At 42.0% G+C, this 13601-nt stretch overlaps 1 pseudogene; it reads left to right on the top strand.

Moving 5' to 3' along the window:
- Nucleotides 1–11366: 11366 nt before the first annotated feature.
- On the top strand, nt 11367–12871 carry LOC147451091 (protein MIZU-KUSSEI 1 pseudogene; annotated as a pseudogene).
- Nucleotides 12872–13601: the final 730 nt, after the last annotated feature.

The raw sequence follows: 13601 nt of genomic DNA, 5'->3' as shown, positions 1-13601 counted from the left end.
CTATGTATAGAAGAGTTTGCCAATTTCCACCATTCTTTTTGAGGATTTTCTTTCATCAACTCCTTTTTTCTCTCTCAGCACCATTTCCTTCAACATCTTTGGATAGCACACAATTGAGAACAATACATTCACTTACATGCTCAAGAAGGTCAATTTGAAGTGAATTTTTGGACTACATAAGGAGTCCTTAGTGAAGGGTGGATTTTTTGGTGCAAATCCAGATCATTGGAGAAAGCTTGTCAATTAATGCCACAGGACAAGCTAATGATAATTTAAAATTATTTTTTATAGGGCCTTCTGAAAGGGTGTTGACATTAGTGTACCTCTATCTTTAAAGAGGGCCATTGAGTTTTGTGTCAAACATTATTTTTTATGCTTTTGGAATATATTGTAATGTAAAATTATAGTTCATTGTTACACATTTTTTCAAAAAACATAATATTGTATTGTGTCACTACATGTTTAAAAATAATAGTGTCCCTTTCTTTTTTTTTTTCAAAGAAGCTTTTTATTAAAAATTTCTTGTCAATAGCCTTATGTAGGCCATAGGGAATTTTCACCTCGTTTGCACTAGGAGTATTTACTCTTGATTTCTTATTCAATCATTGAATGCTCTAGAAGTACCTATTGCTAGGTAAACTTTTGTATTTGTATTGTGTCTCCCTTGCAAATTTTTTCATACAATTTTTTTTCAACGTGTGTCCTTCCTACGCAAAAATAGAGTAGTTGGACATGCATCCGGGTACTCTATTTTTTAGTAGAAGAGACACCTTTTTTTTAAAGCTTGTGTCTTCCTTCAACAAAAATAGAGTACTCAGACATGCATCTGACTACACTATTTTCATCTAGAGAGGACACAATTTTTTTGTGCAGCTAGTAGGACATGCATCGCACAAAGGAGCACCTTTTTTGAGGTTGTGTCCTCCTTAAGCGAAAATAGAGTAGTCGGACATGGGTCCGGCTAGACTATTTTTGCATAGAGAAGACACTAAGCTTTTGTGTAGCTAGTGTCCTCTTCAAGTGAATATAGAATAGCGGGTGGAGCATCTAATATAAACAATGTAACTTTTTTTTACTTAATTGTATGCAAAATCTGTGGGGCTATAGGAGCCTTATACTTACATTAGGTTCCCATTGAAGTTAATGGGAAAAATAGATTGGTTGCGTGAAAAAAAAGTTGTGTGGTGTAGCATGGGTAATTGTAAAATGTCTTGTTTTTAGTTAAATGCAACATCACTACATTGGTTTTGGAAGCTTTTCATGACCTAGGAATCAAGAAATAGGCATGTTACTTTATTTTCCCATGTATAATGGCTTTGGAAGCTTGTCATCACCTAGAAATCAAGAAATATCCATGTTACTTATTTTTCCCATGTAGAATGGGTTCTTAGCACACAAGCTGGGATGTTCACGTGTACACTCTTTCCGCTCTTTGGGTTCTTAGCATCAAGATCACGTAAGGAAGCTTGAATATACACACATATAAGAGTATTGAATTTTCTTCCAGAACCCTAAAAGGACACTCTTATCTCCTATCACATGAACAAGCTAGCGTTAACCCCTATGGCATCCCCAAACCCTTGTAGAAATGGACCTTAGCCCCTTGAAAGCAGCATCGGTGGGTAGGACATCTCCCATCTCATAGGCTTGGATGCCTAGCTTGGTGGCCAACTCTGTGGATATGAAATTGTGAGTAGAACCAGGGTCAAAGAGAATAAAAGCATCATGTTCTCTTACATTTCCCCGAGCATGGAATCGAGGAGATCCTTTGTGGTCAGCTTCCTCTTCTTGGATTTCGACCAAGGTAGCTCTAGGAGACTCATGGCGGTGTTCTTTTGGGGGAACATTAATTTCACTCTTTTTACTATTGTCATCCATTCTAACCATTTTTTACGTGTACTTTGGTACTTCCAACCCTAGTTGTTTCTCCTCTTTACCCCTTTACAAAAGCACTCAAGCTACTATACCCATGGCTCGAATATCATTAATTGCAAGGAATAGAAGAGAGGGTCTTTCAACACCAAAATAATACCGGTTCATGTCAAGCTTCTGATAGCTCAATAGTGGTTAAGCTGTAGGCATGGCCCGCAAGACTCCACTATTAAAACCATAGCTCTCGACGGTGATGCCTCGTTATCTGCACCAAGGCAAGCGCACTGCAAGACTGAAAAATCCATATTCTACTTACTCAATTGCAATTAATAATACCAACCATTTATAGCTAACTTGAGGACCTCCCTTCTCGAGCAAGAAAAGAGAAACCTTGTGCTCTGATACCAATGTAACATTTAATGGCCTAGTAACTTGTGTGTAGTAGAAAATAACATGAACATAGTGAGCATTTCATTAGAATAGATTCCTAATGAGCATAGCAAGAGTGCTTGTATGGAGAGAGCAACAAAAAGCATAACACCTAGTTAGATAGGCATGAACAATACTTCAAAAGAGAGAGAAATTAATCTATTAACAACAGTTGAGGACTGGATTTACATGGAGCTGGTCCCCCTCCAAAAGGCTTTGTATGATAGGTTTCCCCCATCAAGGGAGACATTTTACAATACAATTCTTTGTGCTCCTTCAATAACTAGCTAGTGCAATGAAGATGGAAGCTTCAAGCACTAAGAAAACACTTTAAAACACAACATCAATTCCCACACGGTCTCAGACCCAAGACCTCACACACCTTCAAAGATGGTGAGAGCTAGCAGGGTATGAGAGTAGATTGAGAGGAAGAAGGAGTAGTCTTACGAGAAAGAAGTATATCTCCTCACATAATCACTCATAAAAGCTTAGCATAGCTTAGTAATTAGCATGGTAGAGGAGATGAGCATGCATTGAAGCTTGGATCTTGGTTGGATTTGCATCACAAAGCCAAGAGTTGTTGGTGTAGGCCTCCCTTCTCACAAGCTTGGAGTAGATGATGAGCTTTCCATTAAAGCTTGAGAAGGAGAGAGAGAGAGAGAGAGAGAGAGAGAGAGAGAGAGAGAGAGAGAATCTTCTTGCTTCACACATGAGATTGTGTGTGTGTGTGTGTGTGTGTGTGATAATGCCTTGCCAAAATCAGCCTTCTCTCTCTCTCTCTTGGTCGACCCCTCTTGCAAATTACTCTTGTTGGCACCCCATTGGACCCTGCAAAGCTTAGCCAATCATAATTGAGAAGCATAAGTGAGCCTTGTGATATGTGTTCCCCTTTCCCCTTTTGTGAGAGCTTTAGGTAATTAAATAATGCAATTAAACTCTCATTGGACCCCTTTGTCTTCTAGCCAATAGGAAGCAGGCAAGCCATTGGGCTGTTGAATGCTCATTGGACCCCTTGGGAGACTGTCCAATATTTTTTAGAGAGATTAATTCTTATTGGTTCTTTTATTAAGTGTTTTTTAATGAATTAAACTAGATTTACTCTAGCCTAATTCTCATTGGTCCACCTCTATGGCCATCCAATAGGGTCTGAGTGCACCTTGTGGGCAACTGGGCTAGGGAGCTCACATGTGTCCCCTATTCCCTTTGTGTAAAGGGAGCCTATGAGTGAGTGAGTGTGTGTTTGTGTTTCTCTCTCATCCCCTACTTACAGGGCTCGCCCCCTCCTATGTAGGAGTCTTGAAGACTTTTGTGTACACTCACAAAGCATCCAACTTCACTAAGCTTGACCATTGGACACAACCTTTGAATTTTGGAACCTTAGCATTTTGGAAGTCTTAATGGGTTGAACCTTAGGGTCTTTAAATCTCACTGTTGCACATTTCTCTTTTGCAGATGGCCCCCCCTTTGGATCCCTATTTTTCCTCCTTTGGATCCCTACTATGGCCAGTCTGCTAGCTTAACCAATATTCTAGCTTTTTCTCCCCTGGTACTTCTTATATTAAATGATCCATTTAACATGAGAAAATCATTTAGGAGAATTAGATATTTGTTATTATGACATTACCTCTCTCTTGAAATCATACGTGTCCTCGACAGTGGGGTAGAGAAGATAAAGCCTATTCATTAGTCCTTTTTCTAGTGGGTAGAGGATCCCTATCTGACCCTACAACATCATTCCAGAATAAATGACTAATCCATTTGAGCGCCAGTGAGAGCCTAAGGCTACCGCAAGCATGTCTGCGCATTAGTCCTATCAATCTTCCATAGTAGAGTGACAAGCTCTACTTGGTGTTTGGAAGACGTCATCTCCACAAACTTGATTCTAAGCATGCATACTACTTAACATTGTGCACAATAAAGAAAAAGAGAGTCTTATAAGACAAAAACTTTGTATTTGCTTACTCTAGGAAAGCATTGTAAGCATTGACAAGGTTTAGGTTATTCTTTAATTGTATGCCTTGCATCAATCTAGCATCTTCAAAAGGATAATTCTTAAACTTAATAAGATACTGTCGGATAGTCTTACCGACTCTTAATACCTTGTCTTCATGTCGGAGAATGGCCTCGGGTTGCAGTACCTCTTCTTGGTCCTCGATCTCCGGTGGGTCTTCAATAGTTGGTTCTTGAGGTGGCTCTCCTTTGTAAGGCTTTAGTAGGCTCACATGAAAAGCATTGTGTATGAGCCAATGGCTGGGCAACTTGAGTTGATAGGCCATCTCATTGGTTGGTCTAAGAATCTAGAAGGGACAATAGTACCTTTTTGCTAACTTAGCATAGTACTTTTGGTGTCCCCTAGGATTCTTGCCCGTGGTGTGCCTTAATTGAGCCTTGGGAAATTTAAGCAAGACCCAATCATTTTCTTTAAAGGCTTGGGCTCTTCTATGCTTATCAGCAGCAACCTTTTGCCTTTGTTGTGAGATAGAGATAGCATCCTTAATCTTTTGGAAATATTCTTGTAGGTTTTGGCTATACTCATCTGCAATGAAGATCTTCATGTGTACCTTAAGTAGCATGGGACTTTTTTATCTTCCCTCAATTACCTCAAAAGGTGCTTTTCCCGTGGAGATATGTACAGTATTATTGTAGTCATACTCCACCAAGGGTAAGTACTTCTCCCATTGGGACCTCTGATCTACTTCCGTTACGTAGGCTTTTAGTAGATAAACAATTGTTAGCTTAGCTATTTCACTTTGGCCATCCGTTTGCGGGTGATAGGCCGAAGAGAAGTTTAGCCTTGTCCCTAAATCCTCAAAGAGACCCTTCCAAAAATTACTGGTCATTCTAGGATCTCTGTCCGACACTATGGACATCGGCAAGCCATGGTAATTGAAGATTTTTGATATGAAGAGGGTTGCCATTTGATGGGGTTTGATAGTCTTTTTGACAGGTATAAAATGAGCTTTGTTTGCAAACCTGTCTAGTATCATCCATATTCCCGTATTCATGGATAGACTTAGGTAATCCAAAGATAAAATCCATGGATATTCTCTCCCATGGTGAATTAGGGATTGGCAAAGGTTGAAGCAAATCAGGTTGCTTCCCTCTATCAAACTTCGTCTTTTGGCATACCACACATTTAGAAACATACTCTTGTATGTTTGCTTTCATGGTAGGCCAATAGAAATATGTTTCAATCCCTTTTTGGGTAGACGGAATCCCTCTATGCCCCGCATAAGGAGGAGCATGAGATTCATACATTACTTTCTCACGTAGTGAGTTAGTAACGCATAGTCTATCTCCATAGAGAAGATAACCATCTTGTAACGTAAATGGTTCCTCTTTCTTCCCTAGTGCAAGGGCTGAAATCACATCTCTAAAATTGGGATCAATACCGTACTCATCTATCAAAGAAGATAGATCATTGTGAGTTGCTATGGAAACCACATTCACTTTGACCATCTTGAGAGTGCATCGGCTACTTGATTATGCTTGCCAGCAATGTGAGCAATATGAAAATGAAATTGCAAAAGGAAATTCGCCCACCTCATTTGTTTGTCGCAAAGCTTGGTCTGCGTCATGAAGTACTTAAGGCTTTGGTGATCCGTTCGCAGAATGAAAGGAGTCCCCAATAAATAGTGCTTCCAGGAGTCTAAGGCAACATGTAGAACTGTGAGGAATTCCTTTTCATACATACCTAGAGCTTGCTCAACAGGGTCAAGCCTTCGACTTTCGTAGAATATGGCGTGCCCTTCTTGGAGAAAAATAGCTCCAAGGCAATCACCACAAGCGTCACATCGAACCTCAAGTGGCTTTGAGAGTCTCGGTAGTGTAAGCAAGGTTGAGAGATAAGTTTTTCTTTAAGCTTTTTGAAAGCATTGTTCTCCTTGGCAGACCATGTATACCTAACGTTTTCTTTGTTAGGTCATGTAATGGTCCCGCGATTTGTGAGAACTTTTCTATGAAGCATATATAGTATGCACACATACCTATAAAGCTTCTTAGTTCATGAAGATTCCTTGGATTAGGCCATCCTTTTATTACTTCTAGCTTTGATGGATCCATTTGGATGCCATCTTGAGAGATGATGTGACCTAAATACTAAATCTATTGTAAGAAAAACTCACTTTTCTTTCGATTAACATAAAGTTTATTCTCTCATAAGACTTGAAATATTATATGGAGGTGTTGCTTGTGTTCGTCTAGTGAATTAGAGTAGATGATAATATCATCAAAGAACACTCCAGTAAAGGTTCAGTGAGGCTTGAATAGCTTCTCCATCAAGCGGTTGAATGTGGCTGGTGCATTGGTCAAGCCAAAAGGCATGACAATGTATTTGTAAAGACAAAACGTAGTGTGAAATGCAGTCTTTACAATGTCTTGATCAACTATGCTTATTTGATGGTAGCCATTTTTTAGGTCAATTCTACTAAAGTAGGTCGACCCTTGTAGCTGATCAAATAGGTCTTCTACACGTGGAACGGGAAAACTATTTTTGATAGTGGAGTCCTATTTAGTGCTCTATAGTCGACACACATACAATATGTGCCGTCTTTCTTTTGCACTAATAACACGGGTGAGCAAAATGGAGATGATCTAGGCCTAACCATGCCCTTCTCAACTAACTCATGCACTTGCCGCATAATCTCCTCTTGTTGAGCTTGAGAAACTCTATAAGGAAGTTTATTAGGGGGTGAACTTCCTGGGAGAAGTTCAATTGCATGGTCATCATTGCCTCTTTTAGGAGGTAGTTCACAAGGGATGTCATCAATAAAAACATCTTGAAATCCCTTGAGAAAATTGGATAACTCTAATTCCTTGTGACTGTTTATATTTTCTTTTGCTAAAGCATTCAGTTCATTTTGAGAATCTTTAACAAAAATCATGTACACGAAAATAGAGCTCTTTATTGACTTATTGAAAGCTTGCGTATGTACAACAGGTATAGGTGTTACCCATCTCTTTGGCATCTATGTACATATCTTTTTCCTTGAACCTAAAGTAGATTCTTCTTTCAAGGAATTTAACATTGGCAACCATGCGATCAAACCATGGTGCCCCTAGGATCCTCGTGCTTGAGAGAAGAGATAAAGAAGTCCTCTTTGTCCACATAGCTTTGGACATGGAGCCTCAATTTCCCAATTAAGGGAGTGACTGAAGCTTCTTGCCCCTTGAAAGCACCATCGGCGGGTAGGAAATCTCCCATCTCATAGGCTTGGATGCCTAGCTTGGTGGCCAGCTCTGTGGATATGAAATTTTGAGTAGAACCATGGTCAAAGAGAATAAAAGCATCATGTTCTCTTACCTTTCCTCAAGCATGGCATAGAGGAGATCCTTTGTGGCGAGCTTCCTCTTTTTGTATTTTGACCAAGGTAGTTCTAGGAGGCTCATGGCAGGTGTTCTTTTGGGGGCAAGCATGATACACATGCCCTTGCTCATCGCATTTGAAACAACGATTTTCCTTGCAATAACGCTCAAGCTCTTTAGGTGAGAGTTTGTTTTTGCCTTTGTAAACTCCCTTCTCCTTAGCTTTGTTGTTATTGGAATTTCCCTTAGGAGACTTTTGGACATTGTCCTTTCCCTTAGGCTCATTGGAACCTTTGTTTTTTGTGGGCTTAAGATTTCTCTTAGCCCCTGTTTGGAAATTGATTTGTGAAGCCACAATGGTATGGTGTATGACCGTAGATATGGTGTGTGGCCTTTGGGAGTTGACATACTCTGCCATATCTTCAATTAAGCCCGCATAAAATTGTTGTTTTTGCTCTCCAAAATCCATCTTTTTGAAGAAAGAGATGTAAATCCGTAAGGAAAGAGATGTTCTTTCCTCCCTCTTTGAACTTCTTGAGGTTGGACGACCTCTTCCACGCGGCATAGGATTTCCTATTGTCTCTTATTTTTTATGGTTCAAAAGTTGCACCATCGCTTTCTTCAGAAGATGAATAATTTGAGGAAGATGGAGAAGAGGGTGACCTCTTTCTCGCCTTTTTCTTGCCTTGGTTCTCCTTGTCTGCACCATCACTTTCTTCATGAGAGGAAGAGTATGTATAAGATGGAGAAGAGGGTGACCTCTTTCTGGCCTTTTTCTTCTCTTGTTTTCTGTCATCCCTCTTTGAATTATGGTGTGGAGAAGTGTGTGATGGTCTTCTCCGTTTAGGAGGTGATGGAGAGAGTTTTGCCCGCTGTCTTTGTGGAGCCATCCCTGTCGAGGTGGTAGGAGACTCACTTCTTTCTCATTATTTTGGTGGGGGCTCTTGAGTTCTCCTTAGGAAGGAGATGCGTCATCAAGAAGTAAATTTTTGAGCCCTTCGTATGGATCCTCTTCTTCTTCCCGAATCGGAGAGGGGCCTCTTTTGAACGTCTCACAAGGAGGCTTCCTAGGTACTCTGTCGTCATGGTGGGGAGTTTGGAGAATCCCATGAGCATGAAGCTGCCGTTGCACTTCACTTTGGAGGGATGGATTGCCCATGGCTTGTTGAAGCGTAGAAACAAGGTAGTTAAAAAGCATAGGGGCATCATTAGTAGCCTGCTCATTAGCAAAATCAAAGCTATCAACATTAATTTCACTCTCTTTACTATTGTTAGCCATTCTAGCAATTTTTTAGGTGTAATATTTTCAGGTGTATTTTGGCACTTCAAGCCCTAGTTGCTACTCCTCCTTACCCCTTTAGAAAAGCACTCAAGCTACTATGTCCGTGGCTCGAAGATCATTAATTCCAAGGAATAGAAGAGAGTGTCTTTCAACACCAAAATAGTACCGGCTCCTATCAAGCTTCTAATTGCTCAATAGTGGTTAAGCCGTAGGCAATCCCCGTAGGACTCTACTATTAAGACCATAGCTCTTGACGGTGATGCTCCGTTATCTGCACCAAGGCAAGCGCACTGCAAGGCTGAAAAATCCCTATTCTACTTACTCAATTGCAACTAATAATACCAACCATTTATAGCTAGCTTGAGGAACTCCCTTCTTGAGCAAGAAAAGAGAAACCTTGTGCTCTGATACCAATGTAACATTTAATGGCCTAGTAACTTGTGTGTAGCGGAAAATAACATGAACATAGTGAGCATTTCATTAGAATAGATTCCTAATGAGCATATCAAGAGTGCTTGGATGGAGAGAGCAACAAAAAGCATAACACCTACTTAGATAGACATGAACAATACTTCAAAAGAGAAGGAAATTAAGCTATTGACATCAGTTGAGGACCAGATTTACATGGAGCCGGTCCCCCCTCCAAAAGGCTTTGTATGATAGGTTTCCCCCATCAAGGGAGACATTTTACAGTACAATTCTTTGTGTTCCTTCAATAACTAGCTAGTGCAATGAAGGCGGAAGCTTCAAGCACTAAGAAAACACTTTAAAACACAACATCAATTCCCTCACGGTCTCAGACCCAAGACCTCACACACCTTCGAAGATGGTGAGAGCTAGCGGGGTATGAGAGTAGATTGAGAGGAAGAAGGAGTAGTCCTACAAGAAAGAAGTATATCTCCTCACATAATCACTCATAAAAGCTTAGCATAGCTTAGTAATTAGCATGGTAGAGGAGATGAGCATGCATTGAATCTTGGCTCTTGGTTGGATTTGCATCACAAAGCCAAGAGTTGTTGGTGTAGGCCTCCCTTCCCATAAGCTTGGAGTAGATGATGAGCTTTCCATTAAAGCTTGAGAAGGAGAGAGAGAGAGAGTCTTTTTGCTTCACACATGAGATTGTGTGTGTGTGTGTGTGTGTGTGTGTGTGTGTGTGTGTGTGTGATAATGCCTTGCCAAAATCAGCCCCCCCTCTCTCTCTTGGCCGATCCCTCTTGAAAATTACTCTTGTTCGCATCCCATTGGACCCTGCAAAGCGTAGCCAATCATATTGAGAAGCATAAGTGATAGCCTTATGACATGTGTCCCCCTTTCCCCTTTTGTGAGAGCTTTAGGTAATTAAATAATGCAATTAAACTCTCATTGGACCCCTTTGTCTTCTAGCCAATAGTAAGCAGGCAAGCCATTGGGCTACTAAATGCTCATTGGACCCTTGTTCCTCCCTCTTTAGCTCAATAGGTTGACTCTACTTTCTCTGCATCGGAGATCTAGACAACCATCATGTCTTTTAAAAAAGGGAAAGTCCTAGATACGATGGTCTTCCATCCGAGTTCTTTCACACTTTCAGCGATATGTTGGCTTCTAAGATCCTACCACTACCCTCCTACTCTAGAACGACTCTTTACTTTATGAGGCACTCTCAGGATTAATTAAGATAAGTCACAAAAAGGATGATCGAGACGTCATGAGCAATTGGAGACCCGTTACTCTCTTCTCTTGTGATTATAAGATTATGGCTAAAGTAATAGCTTTCTGACTACAACACCACCTTTAGAATTGGATTAGCCCGTTTCAAAAAGGTTTCATTAAAGGAAGGTTCATTCTCAACACCATAATCACTATTTGAGAGGGCATCGAACATGTTAAACATACCAATTGGGACTTCCTCTTTGTCAAAGTAGATTTTGACAAGGCATATGATCGAATTAAATGGGAGTTCATCATCCAATCTTGGAGAGATATGGGTCTCAGTCAAGGCATGATCAAAGCCATCCTAACTCTCCTAAGGAATGTTAACTCCTAAAAATGTGTAAATGGGAGCTTTCTACAACAATCAACCTTGTTCACTCAATCACGCAAAGATGCCCAGTGGCCCCCCTTCTCTTTGCAATAGTCATTGAAGGCCTCACCAGCCTGGTCCAAGATACAATCCACCAAGGGAAAATCAAAGGAATCACTCTCCCATATAAAGAGCACTTATGCCTACAACTCTTTGTTGATGATACTACATGACTTCTTCACAACGATGATCTATCCATTTTGAAGTTTTGGAGTTGTCTCGATATTTTCTACACAGCCTCAAGTTTGGTCATCAATCGCACTAAAACATGTATTTACTTATCCACAAGGTATATAGGCTGTTGAGCTTAAGTCATACAGATACCAAATTATTGAGGAAGGGGTACCTTTTTGGATGTTGGGAATCCCTATGGGCTTCTATTTCAGTCAGAAGAAAAGATGGAATTGGGTCCTCAACAGATTTTTGTCCAATGTCAAAAGATGGGATGGATTTTTGTCCAATATACCTAGCTGAATGCTAGTGATAAATCAATTTATCATTGCCTCCTTAATTTTTTATGTCTCTTGTTGGTGGCCCCCAGAATCAGCTCTACAAAAGATCCACAAGATATACAGAAACTTTCTCTGGAAGGGAGATCCCTCAAAAAAAGGTATGGCTAAGGTATGCTAGGAATTTTTCATGCAAAGCGAACTTGCCAGCGCTGGTTGTTCTCGGAGTACCTATTTAAATTGCCTCCTTCCTCCCACCTCCTTCGTAGCGTTCTCGCCCCCCTCTCACACAACCTCACAAGAGAGTCTCTGTGCTTAGCTTTGAGCGCGAGCTGATCGCACTACATTGGCTGTGCGTGCAATACAGAAACAATGCTGAGGCACGAGAAGCTGCGCCATAGCTGCCGGAGGCTGCACGGGGGGGCTCCTCTAGCACAGCTAGATCGTGTGCCGAGTAGTAGTAGGAGGCTGTTGGCGATGGCGATGGGGGCCGGCGAGGGGGACCAATTATATGGTGGAGGGGTAGATCAGGGAAGCAGCCTGTCTCTCATGATGCCGACACACATGAAGGTGGGCCATGGCCATGGTCATTCGCGGGGAGCGAGCAGCAGAGTGTGGACCCTGTTGAAGTCCGTGCTGAGCGTGATGATTCCGAGCAGTTTGCCGCCGCTGCCATGCCTCTCATGGGCGCTTGCTGCATTTGGAATGGAGCAGCAGCACGTGTACTCGTCGTCTTCATTAGGCAGCAAGGTGACTGGCACCCTCTTCGGGCATCGGAGAGGGCATGTCTTCTTTGCAGTTCAAGATGACCCTCGCCGGCAGCCCGCTCTGCTGCTGGAATTGGCGACCTCGACCAGCACGCTGGTGAAGGAGATGGCGTCAGGGCTTGTGCGCATCGCCCTGGAGTGCGAGCGCAGGCACAACCGCGACAAGCTCCTGCTGGAGCCCATGTGGACCATGTACTGCAATGGCCGCAAGTCCGGCTACGCCATCCGCAGGGCTTGCTCCGACATCGACCTGCAAGTTCTCACCTTTTGCCAGGCCATCTCCATGGGCGCGGGAGTTCTCCCCGCCACTTCTTCGACTGCTGCTGGCCATCATCATCTCCATCACCTGCAAGATGGCCACGGTTGCCATGACGGCGAGCTGACATACATGAGAGCCAAATTCCAGAGAGTTGTGGGCTCCAAGGACTCCGAAGCTTTCTACATGATGAGCCCGGATCGTCATGGCAGCACCACCACTGACTTGAGCATTTTCTTGCTCAGGATATGATCTAAATCCACCTTCCCCTGCCCAATCCAACCAAAACTGCTTGGGGGATTCGGGGGTCGATCGACACCTGTGTGTATAATCCCCGCCCCCGCTTACACTCACGAGTTACGTGTTCCATACCTCAGTGGATCCCATGGGAATGTAGGTAGATACTTTCCCCTTTGTTTCCTACTTAAATAATAATCTGGGACGGATCGCCAGTTTTCATTACGAAGGAGCTCTTTTTTTTTTTTAAAACCGTAAGCGCGGGTGAAATTTATATTAAAAGAGAGCAAAAAGATACAAAAAAGCTCGCCAGGACTACTGCTGGCTCTGAGACATAACCCCTAGACATCTAGTACATCATATATACAAAGGCATTCATTGAAGCTTGTCAATTTCGGTTTGGAGCCATTCCATGTAGTAGTGCCCTTCGTTGATCCTTTCCTCGAGGTGAGCAATTTCAATATCCAGCTCGTTCTCCCAATCATCTCGGGCAAAGACTTTGTCTTCAAGGTCGTTTCCTCCTGCACCCCAAGACTGAACTCGATCATAGAAGTACTTAGAATCCCTCAAGATTTTCTTCTTGGTCCTGTATATGGTGACTTGATCCTAGGTGATCTTCATATCCTGCACATTAAGAGAAGAGAGTATGATTCTCAGACTAGGTGTCTGGTAAGCAACCTCAAACATCATTTACAATTCCTCATATGCCAGATCAACCACAGAAATTCAGCACGAGACTTATTCCAAAACACTGATAGTACTCCTGCATAATCCCCTAGTAACAGTTGTTTCCAAGAGGGAGTGAAGCCAAGCGTTCGGGACAGTGGGGCAAGAATTTCCTTGTTGCAGGGGCAGGCTAAGAATAGGTGGCATATGTCTTCAATGACAAGGTTACATTTGCAGCAAATCCCAAAACCGAGGTGGGCTTTGAGAGCTCTCTTCCCTG

The sequence above is a fragment of the Adiantum capillus-veneris genome, chromosome 9 (genome assembly GCF_014529385.1).
Source record: "Adiantum capillus-veneris isolate H3 chromosome 9, ASM1452938v2, whole genome shotgun sequence".
Classification (NCBI taxonomy): Eukaryota; Viridiplantae; Streptophyta; class Polypodiopsida; order Polypodiales; family Pteridaceae; genus Adiantum; species Adiantum capillus-veneris.
Note: the sequence above shows the minus strand (reverse complement) of the source record. Positions and strands in the feature narration are given on the sequence as shown.